General features: G+C 48.4%; 1 protein-coding gene across 3 annotated transcripts in view; it reads left to right on the forward strand.

Annotated features, from left to right (window-relative positions):
• Positions 1 to 24,378, forward strand: part of TMEM178A (transmembrane protein 178A) — a 216,913-nt gene that overhangs the window by 63,414 nt on the left and 129,121 nt on the right. The gene's annotated exons all lie outside the window — the stretch shown is intronic.

Consider the following 24,378-nt stretch of genomic DNA (forward strand, 5'->3'; position numbering starts at 1 on the left):
TGAAGTTATGTATTGGCCAAGAATGAACCAAGACATAGCACAGACTACAGCTACATTTGAATTATGTCTTACGTATAGACCGAAACAACAAGTCGAACCACTGAGTCCTCACGCAGTGCCAGAGAGACCATACCAGAAAGTTGGCGCAGATTTGTTTGATTGTAATGGGAAAACGTACATTGTCGTGACTGATTATTACTCTAACTACCCTGAGGTGAAGATACTACATACAACTACTAGTATAGCCGTAATCAATTGCATGAAGTCAATCTTTGCAAGGCATGGTGTTCCTATGGAAGTGTTCACTGACAATGGTCCTCAGTTTTCCAGTGCTGAGTTTAGACAATTTGCTGATGAGTGTGAATTTGTCCATACTACGTCAAGTCCCACTATCCACGCTCAAATGGGTTGGTGGAAAGTTCAGTAAAAACTGTAAAGAGTCTCATGAAAAAAGCTCAAGAAGGTAAAGAAGATTTATACAAAAGTATTTTAATCTACCGCAGTACACCTTTACAGAATGGACTTTCTCCTGCACAAATGCTGATGGGAAGGAGGATTAGAGCAAATCTCCCAATACATGATGAACTGCTTAATACACATAACTCAGCGTTGGTCAGACTGAGTAAGGAACGTCAACAGGCGAAAGAGAAACAGTTCCATGACAGGCGAGCAAAAAGCTTATCTGATCTAAAATCGGGTGACCAAGTCCGTCTCAGAGATCACGAGAAAAGTATTTGGGGGCAGAAAGGTATTGTGCAAGCACAAGTAGCACCAAGATCTTATACTATACGTACAGAGCGTGGAACGGAAGTAAGAAGAAATCGGGTGGATTTAAGATCTCAACCTAACCATAATGAAGACAACATGACTGAAGAATACCCTTCATCTGACATGTATGATGATCCTCATAATGGTGAACAAACCACGATTCTAGAAAGGTCCAACATGGTAGATAAAACACAGACTGTGTATGAAAGACCCAAAAGGGAAATACGCAGACCTGAGAGACTCATTGAAACGTGTTAGATGATGTTCTTAATATGATGTTGTTAATTGTTGCATTGAAGCGTACAGGGCTTATCTTTAAAGAAAAGAGGATGTGATGTTAGTGTATTAGAATGCTTAATATTTGTAGACACTCCCTTACTAATCTGTGTAAGCCTGAATCTTCAGTGATGGTCCCTGGGACCAGGGGGATGCTGGGAAGTGGGTGGTCCAGTGTGTAGTGTTTCTGGAGTTGGTGATGGAATAAACAGCACAGCAGTGAACTCACATGTCTCTGTGTCCTTATGACTGGATTTACAAACATATGAACAAAACAGGGGGGAGTTCCATGTGTGTAGGTATATACAAGTGTGTGTGTGTGTGTGTGTGTGTGTGTGTGTATATATATATATATATATGTATATAAACAGCAAACCCAGCACTCACCATAGCAAGCTCACTCATCCTCAACGCATCAATAAATAAATAATAAATAAATGATGGGGGTTTAGTTAGTGAATTGGCCAATGCACAGAAGCCTGCAAACCGATCGCCAAGGTACCCCACCTTCATGCAGGTCCTACACTAACACAGAGTCCTAAAACCTGGCATCTGTTTCACACATAATATAACTGCAAATATACCTACTTGGTTTAATGTGCACCTGCCAAATACATTATGGCTTTTAAAGGTACACTAGTCACCTGACACTGGCTGATAAATTACTAAGGAACAGCTGACACAGGTTAGGGATAATAGAGTCTACATAGGGGTGCATGAGAAAGCTAGTGGTTACAGTTAATAAGAGTTAACCATAGATTAACCCCGCAGTATACACACAAATATAAAACCACAGCACTCGCCACTCCAGAAGCCAGGCACACAAGTGCACTCACCAATCATAGGATGGGGTGCACATAACCTCTGCACTCGCCACCCCACAAGCGGGGTACACAAATGAACTTACCACACATAGGGCGGGGTGCATGTTATTTGTGTATCCCACTTCTGGGGTGGCGAGTGCCAAGGTTATGTGCACCCCACCCTATGAGTGGTGAGTGCACTTGTGTGTCCCGCTTCTGGAGTTGCGAGTGCTGTGGTTTTATGTGTGTGTGTGTGTGTGTGTGTGTGTGTATATGATTATGTATGTATATATATATATATATATATATATATATATACACACACAAAAATACAAGAGGGTCAGCCCTCCCAGCACAGACTTCATACAGAACCTTAGAAACATAAGACACTGAGGTTATATCATTATAGGGGGCACATACTGTATGCATGACAACACTTATGGGGGGCACTTCAACACCAGCATGACTAAATTTTTTATGGGAGGGGGGTGCACACATGACCTCTGAACCATGCGTTTCAACACCTTTTTTTAGGGAGCAGCTATGACATCCACCCCCCACCCCCACCATGTCAGTACTTTAGGAAGCACCTCTGGCCCTCTCATATCAGACATGTAACTAATGAGGAGGTGACATCTGTGACACTAGTCTGTGATCTGTAATACCCCAGATTCTCTTCCCAGACCCCTGTGCCAGGATAAGGGGCTGTACCAAGCCCTGTGAGCCAACTCCTCTTGGTGTACCTGTTGCCAGCCGGATCCCCCACTTCTCCTCATCCGTCTTATTATTGTTACACACCCAGGCGCCCTTACCATTCCCCAGCAACCATGGAGACCCCCCATGACCTTCCCCAACTGCCTCTCACCTGTTGGTAACTCGATCCTGTCTGACTCACATTATACGGCAGCCGGCAGACACAGCGGACGGGTGCTACTCCAGCCAACTCTTGCCCATCACAGACAGCTGAGACGAGAAGGGAAATGATGTCTTGTTGCTGCAGTTGGGAGAGGCACAGAGAGGCTGGCATGGAAGCTGTGCAGAGGCGTAAGTGCGGTACCTGGATCAGCGGGCTGCATCTCAGATCCTGGCGCCCTTATGCAGATGCGGTTGCCTATTGGAAGTGCATGTCCTTTTGACAGCTGACAGTCAGTGGCCGATCGTGGGTTGCCCGCGGCTGATGCAGAGACAGAGACACGGCTGTCTCCATTTCCGAAAAAAAATTGGGTCCGTCGGGTGGGTTTCTGGGTACTCAGAAACCCCCCCTGAGTGCACCACTGGGACAGTACCCGCCACTGTTTGCTTTGTGCAGTATTGTGTAATATATATATTTTTAAAAATGTATATACGAGAAATGCAAACTTCCAACTTAAATTCAGAACACACAAATTCTCACTGGTTGAATAAAAAACTGTATACCAAGCTTAAACTGGCAGAAAAAGTGACATTTTAAGCCTTTTCATTTTGGTCAGGTTCTAGGTTATTTGTTTATTTGTTCCTACCAAAAATGTATTTTGTCCAAAACTTCTAAGAAGTTTAATTGAGAGAGTGCGATTGAATTCTGAACTGGCTTGAAAGTTTGTGCCTCTCTTGATGGGAAGATGTTTTGCATTGGCTATTTAAGAAAACATACTTTCTCTATCGTCCTAGTGGATGCTGGGGTTCCTGAAAGGACCATGGGGGATAGCGGCTCCGCAGGAGACAGGGCACAAAAGTAAAGCTTTCCGATCAGGTGGTGTGCACTGGCTCCTCCCCCTATGACCCTCCTCCAAGCCAGTTAGATTTTTGTGCCCGGCCGAGAAGGGTGCAATCTAGGTGGCTCTCCTAAAGAGCTGCTTAGAAAAGTTTAGCTTAGGTTTTTTATTTTACAGTGAGTCCTGCTGGCAACAGGATCACTGCAACGAGGGACTTAGGGGAGAAGAAGTAAACTCACCTGCGTGCAGGATGGATTGGCTTCTTGGCTACTGGACATCAGCTCCAGAGGGACGATCACAGGTACAGCCTGGATGGTCACCGGAGCCTTGCCGCCGGCCCCCTTGCAGATGCTGAAGTAAGAAGAGGTCCAGAATCGGCGGCAGAAGACTCCTCAGTCTTCTAAAGGTAGCGCACAGCACTGCAGCTGTGCGCCATTTTCCTCTCAGCACACTTCACACGGCAGTCACTGAGGGTGCAGGGCGCTGGGAGGGGGGCGCCCTGGGAGGCAAATGAATACCTATTTTGGCTAAAAATACCTCACATATAGCCTCCGGAGGCTATATGGAGATATTTAACCCCTGCCAGAATCCGTTAAGAGCGGGAGACGAGGCCGCCGAAAAAGGATCGGGGCCTATCTCCTCAGCACACAGCGCCATTTTCCCTCACAGAAAGGCTGGAGGGAAGGCTCCCAGGCTCTCCCCTGCACTGCACTACAGAAACAGGGTTAAAACAGAGAGGGGGGGCACTAATTTGGCGTTAGAAATATATAAAAAAGATGCTATAAGGGAAAACACTTATATAAGGTTGTCCCTATATAATTATAGCGTTTTTGGTGTGTGCTGGCAAACTCTCCCTCTGTCTCTCCAAAGGGCTAGTGGGTCCTGTCCTCTATCAGAGCATTCCCTGTGTGTGTGCTGTGTGTCGGTACGTGTGTGTCGACATGTAGGAGGACGATGTTGGTGAGGAGGCGGAGCAATTGCCTGTAATGGTGATGTCACTCTCTAGGGAGTCGACACCGGAATGGATGGCTTATTTAGGGAATTACGTGATAATGTCAACACGCTGCAAGGTCGGTTGACGACATGAGACGGCCGACAAACAATTAGTACCGGTCCAGACGTCTCAAAAACACCGTCAGGGGTTTTAAAACGCCCGTTTACTTTAGTCGGTCGACACAGACACAGACAGGGACACTGAATCCAGTGTCGACGGTGAATAAACAAACGTATTCCTTATTAGGGCCACACGTTAAAGGCAATGAAGGAGGTGTTACATATTTCTGATACTACAAGTACCACAAAAGAGGGTATTATGTGGGATGTGAAAAAACTACCATAGTTTTTCCTGAATCAGATAAATTAAATAAAGTGTGTGATGATGCGTGGGTTCCCCCCGATAGAAAATTATGGGCGGTATACCCTTTCCCGCCAGAAGTTAGGGCGCGTTGGGAAACACCCCTTAGGGTGGATAAGGCGCTCACACGCTTATCAAAACAAGTGACGGTACCGTCTATAGATAGGGCCGTCCTCAAGGACCAGCTGACAGGAGGCTGGAAAATATCATAAAAAGTATATACACACATACTGGTGTTATACTGCGACCAGCGATCGCCTCAGCCTGGATGTGCAGAGCTGGGGTGGCTTGGTCGGATTCCCTGACTAAAAATATTGATACCCTTGACAGGGACAGTATTTTATTGACTATAGAGCATTTAAAGGATGCATTTCTATATATGCGAGATGCACAGAGGGATATTTGCACTCTGGCATCATGAGTAAATGCGATGTCCATAACTGCCAGAAGATGTTATGGACACGACAGTGGTCAGGTGATGCAGATTCCAAACGGCACAAAGGTGTATTGCCGTATAAAGGAAGAGGAGTTATTTGGGGTCGGTCCATCGGACCTGGTGGCCACGGCAACTGCTGGAAAATCCACCGTTTTTTACCCTAAGTCACATCTCTGCAGAAAAAGACACCGTCTTTTCAGCCTCAGTCCTTTCGTCCCTATAAGATCATATCTGCCCAGGGATAGAGGAAAGGGAAGAAGACTGCAGCAGGCAGCCCATTCCCAGGAACAGAAGCGTTCCACCGCTTCTGACAAGTTCTCAGCAGGGCGCTGAGACCGTACAGGACCCCTGGATCCTACAAGTAGTATCCCAGGGGTACAGATTGGAATGTCGAGACGTTTCCCCTTCGCAGGCTCCTGAAGTCTGCTTTACCAAGGTCTCCCTCCGACAAGGAGGCAGTATGGAAAAAAATTCACAAGCTGTATTCCCAGCAGGTGATAATTAAATTACCCCTCCTACTACAAGAAAAGGGGTATTATTCCACACTATATTGTGGTACTGAAGCCAGAAGGCTAGGTGAGACTTATTCTAAAAAAATTTTTTTGAACACTTACAAAGGTTCAAATCAAGATGGAGTCACTCAGAGCAGTGATAACGAACCAGGAAGAAGGGGACTATATAGTGTCCCGGGACATCAGGGATGCTTACCTCTATGTCCCAAATTTGCCCTTCTCACTAAGGGTACCTCAGGTTCGTGGTGCAGAACTGTCACTATCAGTTTCAGACGCTGCCGTTTGGATTGTCCACGGCACCCCGGGTCTTTACCAAGGTAATGGCCGAAATGATGATTCTTCTTCGAAGAAAAGGCGTCTTAATTATCCCTTACTTGGACGATCTCCTGATAAGGGCATAGTCCAGGGAACAGTTGGAGGTCGGAGTAGCACTATCTCGGATACTGCTACAACAGCACGGGTGGATTCTAAATATTCCAAAATCGCAGCTGATCCCGACGACACGTCTGCTGTGCCTAGGGATGATTCTGGACACAGTCCAGAAAAAGGTGTTTCTCCCGGAAGAGAAAGCCAGGGAGTTATCCGAGCTAGTCAGGAACCTCCTAAAAACAGTGCATCATTGCACAAGGGTCCTGGTAAAAAATGGTGGCTTCCTACGAAGCAATTCCATTCGGCAGATTTCACGCAAGAACTTTTCAGTGGGATCTGCTGGACAAATGGTCCGGATCGCATCTTCAGATGCATCAGCGGATAACCCTATATCCAAGGACAAGGGTGTCTCTCCTGTGGTGGTTATAGAGTGCTCATCTTCTAGAGGGCCGCAGATTCGGCATTCAGGATTGGATGCTGGTGACCACGGAGCCCAGCCCGAGAGGCTGGGGAGCAGTCACACAAGGAAAAAATTTCCAGGGAGTGTGATCAAGTCTGGAGACTTTTCTCCACATAAATATACTGGAGCTAAGGGTAAATTTATAATGCTCTAAGCTTAGCAAGACCTCTGCTTCAAGGTCAGCCGGTATTGATCCAGTGGGAAAAACATCACGGCAGTCGCCCACGTAAACAGACAGGGCGACACAAGAAGCAGGAGGGCAATGGCAAAAACTGCAAGGACTTTTCGCTGGGCGGAAAATCATGTGATAGCACTGTCAGCAGTGTTTCATCCCGGGAATGGAAACTGGGAAGCAGACTTCCTCAGCAGGCACGACCTCCACCCGGGAGAGTGGAAACTTCATCGGGAAGTTTTTTCCACATGATTGTAAACCGTTGGGAAATACCAAAGGTGGACATGATGGCGTCCCGTCTGAACAAAAAACGGGACAGGTATTGCGCCAGGTCAAGAGACCCTCAGGCAATAGCTGTGGACGTTCTGGTAACACCGTGGGTGTACCAGTCGGTGTATGTGTTCCCTCCTCTGCTTCTCATACCTAAGGTGCTGAGAATTATAAGACGTAGAGGAGTAAGAACTATACTCATGGCTCCGGATTGGCCAAGAAGGACTTGGTACCCGGAACTTCAAGAGATGCTTACAGAGGTCTTAGGGCCTCTGCCGCTAAGAAGGGACTTGCTTCAGCAAGTACCATGTCTGTTCCAAGACTTACCGCAGCTGCGTTTGTCGGCATGGCGGTGGAAAGCCGGATCCTAAGGGAAAAAGGCATTCCGGAAGAGGTCATTCCTACCCTGGTCAAAGCCAGAAAGGAGGTGACCGCACAACATTATCACCACATGTGGCGAAAATATGTTGCGTGGTGTGAGGCCAGGAAGGCCCCACAAAGAAATTTCAACTCGGTCGTTTCCTGCATTTCCTGCAAACAGGAGTGTCTATGGGCCTCAAATTGGGGTCCATTAAGGTTAAAATTTCGGCCCTGTCGATTTTCTTCCAGAAAGAATTGGCTTCAGTTCCTGAAGTCCAGAAGTTTGTCAAGGGAGTATTGCATATACAACCCCCTTTTGTGCCTCCAGTGGCACTGTGGGATCTCAACGTAGTTCTGGGATTCCTCAAATCACATTGGTTTAAAACCAGTCAAATCTGTGGATTTGAAGCATCTCACATGAAAAGTGACCATGCTCTTGGCCCTGGCCTGGACCAGGCGAGTGTCAAATTGGTGTTTTTTTTTTCTCAAAAAAGCCCATATCTGTTTGTCCATTCGGACAGGGCAGAGCTGCGGACTCGTCCCCAGTTCTCTCCCTAAGGTGGTGTCAGTGTTTCACCTGAACCAGCTTATTGTGGTGCCTTGCACCTACTAGGGACTTGGAGGACTCCAAGTTGCTAGATGTTGTCAGGGCCCTGAAAATATGTTCCAGGACGGCTGGAGTCAGGAAAACTGACTTGCTGTTATCCTGTATGCACCCAACAAACTGGGTGCTCTTGCTTCTAAGCAGACTATTGCTAGTTGGATGTGTAATACAATTCAGCTTGCACATTCTGTGGCAGGCCTGCCACAGCCAAAATATGTAAATGCCCATTCCACAAGGAAGGTGGGCTCATCTTGGGCGGCTGCCCGAGGGGTCTCGGCTTTACAACTTTGCCGAGCAGCTACTTGGTCAGGGGCAAACACGTTTGCTAAATTCTACAAATTTGATACCCTGGCTAAGGAGGACCTGGAGTTCTCTCATTCGGTGCTGCAGAGTCATCCGCACTCTCCCGCCCGTTTGGGAGCTTTGGTATAATCCCCATGGTCCTTTCAGGAACCCCAGCATCCACTAGGACGATAGAGAAAATAAGAATTTACTTACCGATAATTCTATTTCTCGGAGTCCGTAGTGGATGCTGGGCGCCCATCCCAAGTGCGGATTATCTGCAATACTTGTACATAGTTACAAAAATCGGGTTATTATTGTTGTGAGCCATCTTTTCAGAGGCTCCGCTGTTATCATACTGTTAACTGGGTTTAGATCACAAGTTGTACGGTGTGATTGGTGTGGCTGGTATGAGTCTTACCCGGGATTCAAAATTCCTCCCTTATTGTGTACGCTCGTCCGGGCACAGTACCTAACTGGCTTGGAGGAGGGTCATAGGGGGAGGAGCCAGTGCACACCACCTGATCGGAAAGCTTTACTTTTGTGCCCTGTCTCCTGCGGAGCCGCTATCCCCCATGGTCCTTTCAGGAACCCCAGCATCCACTACGGACTCCGAGAAATAGAATTATCGGTAAGTAAATTCTTATTTTTTTTACCAATTTTTTTCTCTTTCATTAACCATTAAAGTTTTCCTAAATAGAAGTACGCACAGTAAAAACAATGCCACCATGGCTTTAAAGCTTACACTAGATCACTGGAAGGATTTATAATTCACAGATTTTTGCTCTTTTAGAATCTACTGAGGTTACGGCTTAAACAGTTCTACACTTCCTAAGAACCCCAACTGTTTGAGTGTACTCTTTTATGCGTAGAGTAACCCACAAATAGAAGGCTATGTGTTGACTGCCCAGCAAACCATGCAATAAAAAAAAGTGTTGTCTGGTTCATAATTTGTTTTGTGTGAACTAAAAGTGGTTCTGCTTTCCATTATATAGTTATTTGTACCAGAGGCACTTTAAGAGAGGAGGGTCCTGTGTGCAGTCTCTGATTGGGCCCTCTTCTCTCTGGTGGTACAGTAGACTCTGACATTGTGCCAGAGACTACTGCGCATGTGCAGGTCTCCAGGAACATGACGCTAGCGCTGCATTCCCGGGGACATCTTTATTACAAATGCGCAAATCTCCAGAAAATAACAGTGGTGGCCATTTTGCCGAGTGATATTTGCCGCAAAGCAACCAGCGCCAGGGTGACGGAGAGGTGAGTACAATTAAATGGGCACAGGGTGTGTGGTGTGTGGGCCCCCCTGAACCAAGGGGTCCATGTGCACCGTATACCTTGCACCCATTATAGATACGCCAGTTATTTGTGTACGTATACTATGATATGTACTTTAAGTACTGTTGGCCTAATTCAGATCTGATCGCAGCAGCAAATTTGTTAGCTAATGGGCAAAACCATGTTGCACTGCAGGGGGGCAGATATAACATGTGCAGAGAGAGTTAGATTTGGGTGGGACGTGTTCAAACTGAAATCTAAATTGCAGTGTAAAAATAAAGCAGCCAGTATTTACCCTGCACAGAAACAAAATAACCCACCCAAATCTAACTCTCTCTGCACATGTTATATCTGCCTCCCCTGCAGTGCACATGGTTTTGCCCATTAGCTAACAAATTTGCTGCTGTGATCAGATCTGAATTATCCCCTGTAGCTGCAAACTGCTAGTTGAAATTATTTTTTACTTGCAGTGTTTCACTTCAGAGATGTTTATTGTACTTTACAGTATGTAGGCTAGCATGTGGGTAAACAATAAATGACAGATGAATTGCTAATAGGAGTTCATCGCTAAACATGTCTGTATTCTGTAGCCAACTGTTTCATTAACACTTTAAACTACTTTATTGCCAATAGCACCAAAAAAGGTAAGTAAAGGACGCAAATGGACCACGTTCATACCTTGAAATGTTTTGATTTTTTTTAATTGAGTTAGTAGCTATCTATGCTAACATGGCATTATAGGTAAGTATTAATTGGTAACTAGGGGGTTATTCCAAGTTGATCGTAGCCGTGCTTAATTTAGCACAGCTACGATCAGGCACTCAGACATGCGGGGGGACGCCCAGCACAGGGCTAGCCCGCCCCGCATGTCAGTGCCGGCCCCCTCGCATGCGATGCTTTTGCATTTGAGGAGTAACTCCCGGCCAGCGCAGCTCCTGCGGCTGGCCGGGAGAACCTCTTCGCTGCCCGGGTCAAAGTGGCTGCGTGTGACATCACGCAGCCGCCGTGGCCCGCCCCCCCAATGGCCCGGCCACGCCTGCATTGGCCGGACCGCGCCTCCTAAATGCAGCTTAACGCCGCCGTCCAGCCCCCTCCCGCCCAGCCACCGCCTCTGCCTGTCAACCAGGCAGAGGCGATCGCTACGGAACAACGGCCTTCGGCCGTTTAGCATGCGCCGGCGCATGCGTATATCAGACCCGATCGCTGCGCTGCAGTAAACTGCAGCGAGCGATCGGGTAAGAATGACCCCCTAGTTCTTTGCAATTACAGACCACTTTTCTTTTGCATACAAACTAAATGAATGACTGTTTTTAAATTATGAAGTCAACAGAGGGAGCAGATACTTACCATTTACATAGCATTTACTTTGGTGCTACATTTCCTATGCAATATTTGCTATACATTTTTTCACCTGATTTCTAAAGCTAAATGCAGCAATCAAAGTAGGAAGATTGCATACCTCCCAAATTTGGAGGCTTCAAGTCGGGACTCCAGGCGCGGCGAAGCTGTGCGGTGCCAAACGGGCATGGCCTACCAAAAAGGGGGCATGGCTTTGCATGACTGATGCGATTGCGAGCCATGACTCCAATTTTCATCACAGTGAGGGCACGACCAACGCTCCTTGAGCTGCTGGCCATGCCCCCTCTCCCTCTGGCTCCCTGAAAACGACGTGTGCGCATGCGCACAGCGTCTATTCACCGCTGCTCTGCTCTGAACTGAGCAGAGCAGCGAGTGATAGGGAGCCTCCCAACTGCCCCCACCCCGGGACACTGCGGCCCACGGGAGGGACAGCGGGACAGACCCCAAAACACGGGACTGTCCCGCGAAAATCAGGACAGTTGGGAGGTATGAGATTGTGAGATGATTTTATTGTAATTGTTTCTTTATCTGTACTACTACATGCAACTATATGAATTGTACTGGAGGATATTCAAAGCCTTACTATAAATTCCCCTGGAATAATCAAATAAGCAGCATTTATACAGTTATACGGGCATATTTATAAAAAATTATTTAAACTAAAATAATGTGAAAAGGGTGTTTTTACACCCTTTTCACATTATTTTAATATCACCTAAATGTACTAAAGGGCAATTGGAGGAGAAAACGCAAAATTCTCCTCCACGCTCTAAAATAAAAAATGTTTACATAACCAGATTGCATTTCTTATACTTGTAAAGGGAAATGCGGTCTGCCCGAATTTAATAAAAAAAGTTCTAAAAGAATAGTAGAGGGAGCCCTGTGATAATAATGGTGTCTCCAGATAGTGTTAATAGGGCATTCGCCCAGTTCCCGGACTCCTGCACCACCTTCTCTGCCTGCTGGCAGTGAAGGCTGAGCTCAGAGGCTGGCTGTGATCAGCCATGTGTGTCTGATGGACACACAGACTGATCCCTGTGTAAAAAAAAAAAGTTAGAAAAAAAGTAATACTTACAGATGTACCCATGCTCATCGTGGCTACATCTGTGCTAAATATGCACCCCCGGCGCGCCTAGCCGTGCCGAGCTGCGGCATTTGCCACTCCCATTCATGCTAAATCTTAGACGTGCGCATGCCCCAAACGTGTACACACGGTCCTGCCTAACAAGGCACATCACAGCAAGACGTAGCCACAATGAGCGTGGCTACATCTGCTCCTGCACCCAGGGACCAGTGATCACTGATCCAGTGAGGGCAGCCACATACCCTGTACCTTTATAGCAGGTACAGTACCTTTTTTTTTTATGGTCTGTACCAATTTTTGGCTCTCTAAATTTCCATTGAAAGTATAGGAAAAGGGGTGTGGCCACACACACCCTTTACCCATGGCCACGCCCCCTTTTCGAATTTGTACTGCTTTTTATGTGTAAAATGTTGGAGGGTATGCAGCCAGTCAACTGAATGCTAAGCTCCTGCTGTGACCCCGTGTACAGTAAAGTGATGCTGTGAAGATGGCATCTCACTTTACAGCACTGGCGGGTCACTGTGGAGCACAGGATCAGATGACTGGCTGTTCTCCTGGATCACCGATCACTGGTCCTGGCTGCAGGTAAGTGTAATTGGAGGCGTGCGTGTGTGGTGTGGGAAGGGGGGGGGGGTGGAGTGGTAAACGCAGGATTTCAAGAGGGAGGTTTCCAAATGCAATCCACAATCTCCTACTCTGCAGAACATGGACTACGGTTTCATATTTCTCTGACGTCCTAGTGGATGCTGGGAACTCCGTAAGGACCATGGGGAATAGCGGCTCCGCAGGAGACTGGGCACAACTAAAAGAAAGCTTTTAGACTACCTGGTGTGCACTGGCTCCTCCCACTATGACCCTCCTCCAAGCCTCAGTTAGATTTCTGTGCCCGGCTGAGCTGGATGCACACTAGGGGCTCTCCTGAGCTCCTAGAAAGAAAGTTTATTTTAGGTTTTTTATTTTACAGTGAGACCTGCTGGCAACAGGCTCACTGCATCGAGGGACTAAGGGGAGAAGAAGCGAACCTACCTGCTTGCAGCTAGCTTGGGCTTCTTAGGCTACTGGACACCATTAGCTCCAGAGGGATCGACCGCATGGAACTGGCCTTGGTGTTCGTTCCCGGAGCCGCGCCGCCGTCCCCCTTACAGAGCAAGAAGCAAGAAGAGGTCCGGAAAATCGGCGGCAGAAGACATCAGTCTTCACCAAGGTAGCGCACAGCACTGCAGCTGTGCGCCATTGCTCCTCATACACACTTCACACTCCGGTCACTGAGGGTGCAGGGCGCTGGGGGGGGGGGGGGCGCCCTGAGCAGCAATAAAAACACCTTGGCTGGCAAATATATCACAATATATAGCCCCAGAGGCTATATATGTGATAAATACCCCTGCCAGAATCCATAAAAAAGCGGGAGAAAAGTCCGCGAAAAAGGGGCGGAGCTATCTCCCTCAGCACACTGGCGCCATTTTCTCTTCACAGTGCAGCTGGAAGACAGCTCCCCAGGCTCTCCCCTGTAGTTTGCAGGCTCAAAGGGTTAAAAAGAGAGGGGTGGCACTAAATTTAGGCGCAATATTGTATATACAAGCAGCTATTGGGAAAAATTCACTCAATATAGTGTTAATCCCTAAATTATATAGCGCTCTGGTGTGTGCTGGCATACTCTCTCTCTGTCTCCCCAAAGGGCTGTGTGGGGTCCTGTCCTCAGTCAGAGCATTCCCTGTGTGTGTGCGGTGTGTCGGTACGGCTGTGTCGACACGTTTGATGAGGAGGCTTATGTGGTGGCAGAGCAGATGCCGATAAATGTGATGTCGCCCCCTGTGGGGCCGACACCAGAGTGGATGGATAGGTGGAAGGTATAAACCGACAGTGTCAACTCCTTACATAAAAGGCTGGATGACGTAACAGCTGTGGGACAGCCGGCTTCTCAGCCGCGCCTGCCCAGGCATCTCAAAGGCCATCAGGGGCTCAAAAACGCCCGCTCCCTCAGATGGCAGACACAGATGTCGACACGGAGTCTGACTCCAGTGTCGACGAGGTTGAGACATATACACAATCCACTAGGAACATCCGTTACATGATCCCGGCAATAAAAAATGTGTTACACATTTCTGACATTAACCCAAGTACCACTAAAAAAGGGTTTTATGTGTGGGGAGAAAAAGCAGGCAGTGTTTTGTTCCCCCATCAAATGAGTGAATGAAGTGTGAAAAAGCGTGGGTTCCCCCGATAAGAAACTGGTAATTTCTAAAAAGTTACTGATGGCGTACCCTTTCCCGCCAGAGGATAAGTTACGCTGGGAGATATCCCCTAGGGTGGATAAGGCGCTCACACGTTTGTCAAAAAAGGTGGCACTGCCGTCTTAGGATACGGCCACTTTGAAGGTACCTGCAGATAAAAAGCAGGAGGCTATCCTGAAGTCTGTATTTACACACTCAGGTACTAGACTGAGACCTGCAGATAGTGCTGCTGCAGCGTGGTCTGTGACCCTGTCAAACAGGGATACTATTTTGCGAACATAAGAGCATATTAAAGACGTCGTCTTATATATGAGGGATGCACAGAGGGATATTTTGCCGGCTGGCATCCAGAATTAATGCAATGTCCATTCTGTCAGGAGGGTATTAGAGACCCGACACTGGACAGGTGATGCTGACTTTAAAAGGCACATAGAGCCTTATAAGGGTGAGGAATTGTTTGGGGATGGTCTCTGGGACCTCGTATCCACAGCAACAGCTGGGAAGAAAAAAATTTACCTCAGGTTTCCTCACAGCCTAAGAAAGCACTGTATTATCAGGTACAGTCCTTTCGGCTTCAGAAAAGCAAGCGGGTCAAAGGCGCTTCCTTTCTGCACAGAGACGAGGGAAGAGGGAAAAAGCTGCACCAGTCAGCCAGTACCCAGAATCAAAATTCTTCCCCCGCTTCCTCTGAGTCCATCGCATGACGCGGGGGCTCCACAGGAGTAGCCAATTACGGTGGGGGGCCGCCTCAAAAATTTCAGCGATCAGTGGGCTCGCTCACAGGTGGATCCCTGGATCCTTCAAGTAGTATCTCAGGGGTACAAGCTGGAATTCAAGGCGTCTCTCCCCCGCCGTTTCCTCAAATCTGCCTTGCCGACAACTCCCTCAGGCAGGGAGGCTGTGCTAGAGGCAATTCACAAGCTGTATTCCCAGCAGGTGATAGTCAAGGTGCCCCTACTTCAACAACCACACTGTTGGTACCGAAACCGGACGGTTCGGTGAGACCCATGTTAAATTTGAAATCCTTGAACACATCCATAAAAAAAAAATTCAAGTTCAAGATGGAATCGCTCAGGGCGGTTATTGCAAGCCTGGAGGAGGGGGATTACATGGTATCCCTGGACATCAAGGATGCTTACCTACATGTCCCCATTTACCATCCTCACCAGGAGTACCTCAGATTTGTGGTACAGGATTGCCATTACCAATTCCAAACACTGCCGTTTGGACTGTGCACGGCACCGAGGGTCTTTACCAAGGTAATGGCAGAAATGATGATGCTCCTTCGAAAAAAGGGAGTTTTAATTATCCCGTACTTGGACGATCTCCTTATAAAGGCGAGGTCCAAGGAGCAGTTGTTGGTCGGAGTAGTGCTACAACAGCACGGATGGATTCTATACATTCCAAAGTCACAGCTGGTTCCTACCACACGCCTACTGTTCCTGGGGATGGTTCTGGACACAGAACAGAAAAAAGTATTTCTCCCGCATGAGAAAGCCAAGGAGCTGTTATCTCTAGTCAGAGACCTCCTAAAACCAAAACAGGTATCGGTGCATCACTGCACACGAGTCCTGGGAAAAATGATAGCTTCTTACGAAGCAGAATTCCATTCGGCAGGTTCCATGCAAGAACCTTTCAGTGGGACCTCTTGGACAAGTGGTCGGGATCGCATCTTCAGATGCATCGGCTGATAACCCTGTCTCCAAGGACCAGGGTATCTCTACTGTGGTGGCTGCAGAGTGCTCATCTTCAAGAGGGCCGCAGATTCGGCATACAGGACTGGGTCCTGGTAACCACGGATGCCAGCCTTCGAGGCTGGGGGGCAGTCACACAGGGAAGACATTTCCAAGGACTTTGGTCAAGTCAGGAGTCGTCCCTACACATAAATGTTCTGGAACTGAGGGCCATTTACAATGCCCTAAGTCTGGCAAGGCCTCTGCTTCAAAACCAGCCGGTACTGATCCGATCAGACAACATCACGGCGGTCGCCCATGTAAACCGACAGGGCGGCACAAGAAGCAGGATGGCGATGGCAGAAGCCACAAGGATTCTCCGATGGGCGGAAAATCACGTCTTAGCACTGTCAGCAGTGTTCATTCCGGGAGTGGACAACTGGGAAGCAGACTTCCTCAGCAGACACGACCTACACCCGGGAGAGTGGGGACTTCATCCAGAAGTATTCCAACTGTTGGTAAACCGTTGGGAAAGGCCACAGGTGGACATGATGGCGTCCCGCCTAAACAAAAAACTAGATATTGCGCCAGGTCAAGGGACCCTCAGGCAATAGCTGTGGACGCTCTAGTGACACCGTGGGTGTACCAGTCGGTTTATGTATTCCCTCCTCTGCCTCTCATACCAAAGGTACTGAGAATAATAAGAAAACGAGGAGTAAGAACGATACTCGTGGTTCAGGATGGGCCAAGAAGAGCTTGGTACCCAGAACTTCAAGAAATGATATCTGAGGACCCATGGCCTCTACCGCTCAGACAGGATCTGCAACAGCAGGGGCCCTGTCTGTTCCAAGACTTACCGCGGCTGCGTTTGACGGCATGGCGGTTGAATTCCGGATCCTAAAGGAAAAGGGCATTCCGGAGGAAGTCATTCCTACGCTGATAAAAGCCAGGAAAGAAGTAACCGCAAACCATTATCACCTTATTTGGCGAAAATATGTTGCGTGGTGTGAGGCCAGGAAGGCCCCAACAGAGGAATTTCAGCTGGGTCGTTTTCTGCACTTCCTACAGTCAGGAGTGACTATGGGCCTAAACTTGGGTTCTATTAAGGTCCAGATTTCGGCTCTGTCGATTTTCTTCCAGAAAGAACTGGCTTCACTGCCTGGAGTTCAGACATTTGTAAAGGGAGTGCTACATATTCAGCCCCCTTTTGTGCCTCCTGTGGCACCTTGGGATCTCAACGTGGTGTTGAGTTTCCTAAAATCACATTGGTTTGAGCCACTTAAAACTATGGATTTGAAATATCTCACGTGGAAAGTGGTCATGTTATTGGCCTTGGCTTCGGACAGGCGTGTGTCAGAATTGGCGGTTTTGTCATGTAAAAGCCCTTATCTGATTTTCCATATGGATAGGGCAGAATTGAGGACTCGTCCCCAGTTTCTCCCTAAGGTGGTATCAGCTTTTCACTTGAACCAACCTATTGTGGTGCCTGCGGCTACTAGGGACTTGGAAGATTCCAAGTTACTGGACGTAGTCAGGGCCTTAAAAATTTATATTTCCAGGATGGCTGGAGTCAGGAAAACTGACTCGCTTTTTATCCTGTAGGCACCCAACAAAATAGGTGCTCCTGCTTCTAAGCAGACTATTGCTCGCTGAATTTGTAGCACAATTCAGCTGGAGCATTCTGCGGCTGGATTGCCGCATCCTAAATCAGTAATAGCCCATTCCACGAGGAAAGTGGGCTCATCTTGGGCGGCTGCCCGAGGGGACTCGGCTTTACAACTTTGCCGAGCTGCAACTTGGTCAGGGGCAAACACGTTTGCAAAATTCTACAAATTTGATACCCTGGCTGAGGAGGACCTTGAGTTCTCTCATTCGGTGCTGCAGAGTCATCCGCACTCTCCCGCCCGTTTGGGAGCTTTGGTATAATCCCCATGGTCCTTACGGAGTTCCCAGCATCCACTAGGACGTTAGAGAAAATAAGATTTTACTCACCGGTAAATCTATTTCTCGTAGTCCGTAGTGGATGCTGGGCGCCCATCCCAAGTGCGGATTGTCTGCAATACTTGTATGTAGTTATTGCCTAACTAAGGGTTATTGTTGAGCCATCTGTTGAGAGGCTCAGTTATATTTCATACTGTTAACTGGGTATAGTATTACAAGTTATACGGTGTGATTGGTGTGGCTGGTATGAGTCTTACCCGGGATTCAAAATCCTTCCTTATTGTGTCAGCTCTTCCGGGCACAGTATCCTAACTGAGGCTTGGAGGAGGGTCATAGTGGGAGGAGCCAGTGCACACCAGGTAGTCTAAAAGCTTTCTTTTAGTTGTGCCCAGTCTCCTGCGGAGCCGCTATTCCCCATGGTCCTTACGGAGTTCCCAGCATCCACTACGGACTACGAGAAATAGATTTACCGGTGAGTAAAATCTTATTTTAACACTAAAAATGGTCTATAGCAGTGATGGGGAACCTTGGTACTCCAGCTGTTGTTGAACTAAACATCCCAACATGCCCTGCTACAGTTTTAGCATGGCCAAAAAGCAAACTGTAGCAGGGCATTCTGGGATGTGTAGTTCAACAACAGCTGGAGTGCCAAGGTTCCCATCACTGGTTTATAGTATAGGCTGTAGCAAACATATTTAAATAAGATAATTGGTCAGGAAGGAGTTAAACATACAATAATAAAAACACAAACATAATAGAACTAGTACTGCACTTTCTAAGCACACATTCTCCCACCTCATGTTAAGGCTCCTGTCTCTTCTTCCTGGTAGCTACTCTCTGGTCCAGTGCACTGATTGAGGACTCAGAACCACACACAGAGCAAAAGAAGCTGCTACCACTGGGCATGTGCAGCAGCTCTGCTCTGTCCCTTAAACTGCATGATGTGGCAGCAGCTCCAGTAATCGTATTATATACCATTGCTATTGCTGTCATAATTTGAGCCACTTGGCAAGAAGAGGGGGGGTTTCCAGGTAACCGGACCCCCCCCCCCCTTCCCTCTCCCCCTGCGTTTGCCTATGTAGGGGGGTCACAGGGGGTAGGCGGTGGTAGCACATGCACCGTCACACACACAGGGTATTTTTCCCTGAGCTGTTCGGCAAGAGGATTTGCAGGGATGGAGCCTTCCCGCAAGCTCTGTCCCTGCATGCGATAATTGATACATCCCTGATACGTATTCAATTATTGCATTGTGGATTTGGGCAAGTTTATCACACCCCATCCGCATCTGAGATGCGGATTGTGAGAAATATTGTCAATAATGTTTCTTTAGATTAGCTGGAGCATGCAACAATGATAATTGCATTGCTAATTAATAAATACTGGAGTCCTTCTTTTGAGTCTATTGATCATATTAATCAAGTTCCAGATTTCTTCTCTATGAGGGTAATCTGAATAATGCTGCCTGGTTTATGTTTCTTGCAGTTTTATAGTACTGTTGTTTTGTTCTGACAGTGTTCACTTCTGGCATTGAATATCTTGAATCTCATGTTTCGATTTAGGGCAAATATGTTGAACTGGCTAGGGAAAGCTATTAAATTATTTATGATGAAGTGCCAGGATTGCTGCCAGATCCTTTATCAAAGTGCATTTCCTCCCTTATAAATGACATTTTCACCCAGTGATTGAGACCATGCCAATATAATCTGTGTGCAGAAATTCACCCACTTTGGACTCCATTTCCTCTGCTAGCTTTTAAACAGCTGGGTAAATGTTATGCAACCCCCTATTGAGCTAATTACAAAAGCCAATCAATTAGCTCTTCTCAATTTTGTTCTGTTTCAATGGTGTAAAATGATAATTAATTTATACTATGCCTGTCATCATATCAACCTGATATAGTTAAGTAAAACAAGAATTTCCTTTATCAATTAATATACCCCACCCATCTTCTTTTATCTTCTGTAACTTCATTTCTTAAATAACAATTAAATATCTCGCCACAGGTTCTGTTCCCACTATATGGGTGTCGTGGACACCCACGATTAGGAATAGTCCCTGTCAGTCGGCATTCCCACTGCTTGGCTTTTAAGTGAGCGGGACCCCGGCGGCGGTATAGTGACATAACTACATCCCCTCAACGGTACACGGTACTTCCATTTTAAATATATACAGGGAGATTTAGCAAAGCTTGGAAAAACAAGTGGAGAGAGATGAAGTACTAACCAATCAGCTTCTATCTGTCATTATCTCTCTGATCACTTTATCTCTCTCCGAGATTTGATAAATCTCCCCCACAGCTTATAACTTGTACTAAAAACAAGGAAGAAAACCGTGACATAATTTGAGAAATTATTAAAACAAGCGTCTGAAGACCTGTCCACAGTATAGAAGCTACTTTTATCAACTTTTTTAATAGAAAAAAAAAACACTGCTCTAATATTATAATAAGTATATATCACAGAAATTACGAAATGTTACATTTCAGTAATGACAATACTGCTTGGGCAGTTTTATTTCTGTATAATTGCTCAATATGCTGCACCTTCATTGATGTCATGGACATACAAAATATACAAAATCATAATTTAGCTGTTATTTTCAGGGAATTGGTTATTATAAAATAAGTAGTGATGACCTTAATTATTAAATGCTTTGTAGCCTTATGGAGCACACAGGGCCACCACTGCTGTGACTGGATTCCTGGGCATGCACTGAGTAAGGAGGGTCTGCCCCTGGCTCCTACACAGAGTAGATGGATAGATATATTAATGTGGTGTGGGGGTAGGAGTCAGACAGCCACTGGCGCTCGTTGGCAGCTGCCTGGTACAGTACAACATGACATTTCGAACGCCACACTGCTGTCACACAGAGGAGCTGGCCACAGCGCTAGGAGAACAGCTAGAAGACACAGAGCTGGATGCGGAGGCCGGCTGGAGACACAGAAGGGGGGGGGGGGGCAATTGGAGACACTGAAGTGAGGCCGTTTGGAGATACAGAAGGGCTAACTGGAGAGACAGAAGGGATGCTGGCTGGAGAGACAGGTAGGGGACTGGCTGGGTAGAAAGAAGGTAGGGACTGGCTGGAGAGACAGAAGGGATGCTGGCTGGAGAGACAGATAGGGAACTGGCTGGGTAGAAAGAAGGTAGGGACTGGCTGGAGAGACAGAAGGGATGCTGGCTGGAGAGACAGATAGGGGACTGGCTGTGTAGAAAGAAGGTAGGGACTGGCTGGAGAGACAGAAGGGATGCTGGCTGGAGAGACAGATAGGGGACTGGCTGGGTAGAAAGAAGGTAGGGACTGGCTGGAGAGACAGAAGGGATGCTGGCTGGAGAGACAGATAGGGGACTGGCTGGGTAGAAAGAAGGTAGGGACTGGCTGGAGAGACAGAAGGGATGCTGGCTGGAGAGACAGATAGGGAACTGGCTGGGTAGAAAGAAGGTAGGGACTGGCTGGAGAGACAGAAGGGATGCTGGCTGGAGAGACAGATAGGGGACTGGCTGGGTAGAAAGAAGGTAGGGACTGGCTGGAGAGACAGAAGGGATGCTGGCTGGAGAGACAGATAGGGGACTGGCTGGGTAGAAAGAAGGTAGGGACTGGCTGGAGAGACAGAAGGGATGCTGGCTGGAGAGACTGATAGGGGACTGGCTGGGTAGAAAGAAGGTAGGGACTGGCTTGGAGAGACAGAAGGGATGCTGGCTGGAGAGACAGATAGGGGACTGGCTGGGTAGAAAGAAGGTAGGGACTGGCTGGAGAGACAGAAGGGATGCTGGCTGGAGAGACAGATAGGGGACTGGCTGGGTAGAAAGAAGGTAGGGAGTGGCTGGAGAGACAGAAGGGATGCTGGCTGGAGAGACAGATAGGGGACTGGCTGGGTAGAAAGAAGGTAGGGACTGGCTGGAGAGACAGAAGGGATGCTGGCTGGAGAGACAGATAGGGGACTGGCTGGGTAGAAAGAAGGTAGGGACTGGCTGGAGAGACAGAAAGGATGCTGGCTGGAGAGACAGGGGACTGGCTGGGTAGAAAGAAGGTAGGGACTGGCTGGAGAGACAGAAGGGATGCTGGCTGGAGAGACAGATAGGGGACTGGCTGGGTAGAAAGAAGGTAGGGACTGGCTGGAGAGACAGAAGGGATGCTGGCTGGAGAGACAGATAGGGGACTGGCTGGGTAGAAAGAAGGTAGGGACTGGCTGGAGAGACAGAAGGGATGCTGGCTGGAGAGACAGATAGGGGACTGGCTGGGTAGCATGAAGGTAGGGACTGGCTGGAGAGACAGAAGGGATGCTGGCTGGAGAGACAGATAGGGGACTGGCTGGGTAGAAAGAAGGTAGGGACTGGCTGGAGAGACAGAAGGGATGCTGGCTGGAGAGACAGATAGGGGACTGGCTGGGTAGCATGAAGGTAGGGACTGGCTGGAGAGACAGAAGGGATGCTGGCTGGAGAGACAGATAGGGGACTAACTGGGTAGAAAGAAGGTAGGGACTGGCTGGAGAGACAGAAGGGATGCTGGCTGGAGAGACAGATAGGGGACTGGCTGGGTAGAAAGAAGGTAGGGACTGGCTGGAGAGACAAGGGATGCTGGCTGGAGAGACAGATAGGGGACTGGCTGGGTAGAAAGAAGGTAGGGACTGGCTGGAGAGACAGAAGGGATGCTGGCTGGAGAGACAGATAGGGAACTGGCTGGGTAGAAAGAAGGTAGGGACTGGCTGGAGAGACAGAAGGGATGCTGGCTGGAGAGACAGATAGGGGACTGGCTGGGTAGAAAGAAGGTAGGGACTGGCTGGAGAGACAGAAGGGATGCTGGCTGGAGAGACAGATAGGGGACTGGCTGGGTAGAAAGAAGGTAGGGACTGGCTGGAGAGACAGAAAGGATGCTGGCTGGAGAGACATAGGGGACTGGCTGGGTAGAAAGAAGGTAGGGACTGGCTGGAGAGACAGAAGGGATGCTGGCTGGAGAGACAGATAGGGGACTGGCTGGGTAGAAAGAAGGTAGGGACTGGCTGGAGAGACAGAAGGGATGCTGGCTGGAGAGACAGATAGGGGACTGGCTGGGTAGAAAGAAGGTAGGGACTGGCTGGAGAGACAGAAGGGATGCTGGCTGGAGAGACAGATAGGGGACTGGCTGGGTAGCATGAAGGTAGGGACTGGCTGGAGAGACAGAAGGGATGCTGGCTGGAGAGACAGATAGGGGACTGGCTGGGTAGAAAGAAGGTAGGGACTGGCTGGAGAGACAGAAGGGATGCTGGCTGGAGAGACAGATAGGGGACTGGCTGGGTAGCATGAAGGTAGGGACTGGCTGGAGAGACAGAAGGGATGCTGGCTGGAGAGACAGATAGGGGACTGGCTGGGTAGAAAGAAGGTAGGCACTGGCTGGAGAGACAGATAGGGGACTGGCTGGGTAGAAAGAAGGTAGGGACTGGCTGGAGAGACAGAAGGGATGCTGGCTGGAGAGACAGATAGGGGACTGGCTGGGTAGAAAGAAGGTAGGGGCTGGCTGGAGAGACAGAAGGGATGCTGGCTGGAGAGACAGATAGGGAACTGGCTGGGTAGAAAGAAGGTAGGGACTGGCTGGAGAGACAGAAGGGATGCTGGCTGGAGAGACAGATAGGGGACTGGCTGGGTAGAAAGAAGGTAGGGACTGGCTGGAGAGACAGAAGGGATGCTGGCTGGAGAGACAGATAGGGGACTGGCTGGGTAGAAAGAAGGTAGGGACTGGCTGGAGAGACAGAAGGGATGCTGGCTGGAGAGACTGATAGGGGACTGGCTGGGTAGAAAGAAGGTAGGGACTGGCTTGGAGAGACAGAAGGGATGCTGGCTGGAGAGACAGATAGGGGACTGGCTGGGTAGAAAGAAGGTAGGGACTGGCTGGAGAGACAGAAGGGATGCTGGCTGGAGAGACAGATAGGGGACTGGCTGGGTAGAAAGAAGGTAGGGAGTGGCTGGAGAGACAGAAGGGATGCTGGCTGGAGAGACAGATAGGGGACTGGCTGGGTAGAAAGAAGGTAGGGACTGGCTGGAGAGACAGAAGGGATGCTGGCTTGAGAGACAGATAGGGGACTGGCTGGGTAGAAAGAAGGTAGGGACTGGCTGGAGAGACAGAAGGGATGCTGGCTGGAGAGACATAGGGGACTGGCTGGGTAGAAAGAAGGTAGGGACTGGCTGGAGAGACAGAAGGGATGCTGGCTGGAGAGACAGATAGGGGACTGGCTGGGTAGAAAGAAGGTAGGGACTGGCTGGAGAGACAGAAGGGATGCTGGCTGGAGAGACAGATAGGGGACTGGCTGGGTAGAAAGAAGGTAGGGAGTGGCTGGAGAGACAGAAGGGATGCTGGCTGGACAGACAGGAGTGCTGACTGGAAAAACAGTCGGAGGCTGGAAAGACCGATGTAGGCTGTGGCTGGAGCTGGAGATGCAGGAGGGGGCTGACTGGAGCTGGAGAGATAGTGTGGGGTTGAAGCTGCAG

This window comes from Pseudophryne corroboree, chromosome 4 (assembly GCF_028390025.1).
Source record: "Pseudophryne corroboree isolate aPseCor3 chromosome 4, aPseCor3.hap2, whole genome shotgun sequence".
NCBI classification, from domain to species: domain Eukaryota; kingdom Metazoa; phylum Chordata; class Amphibia; order Anura; family Myobatrachidae; genus Pseudophryne; species Pseudophryne corroboree.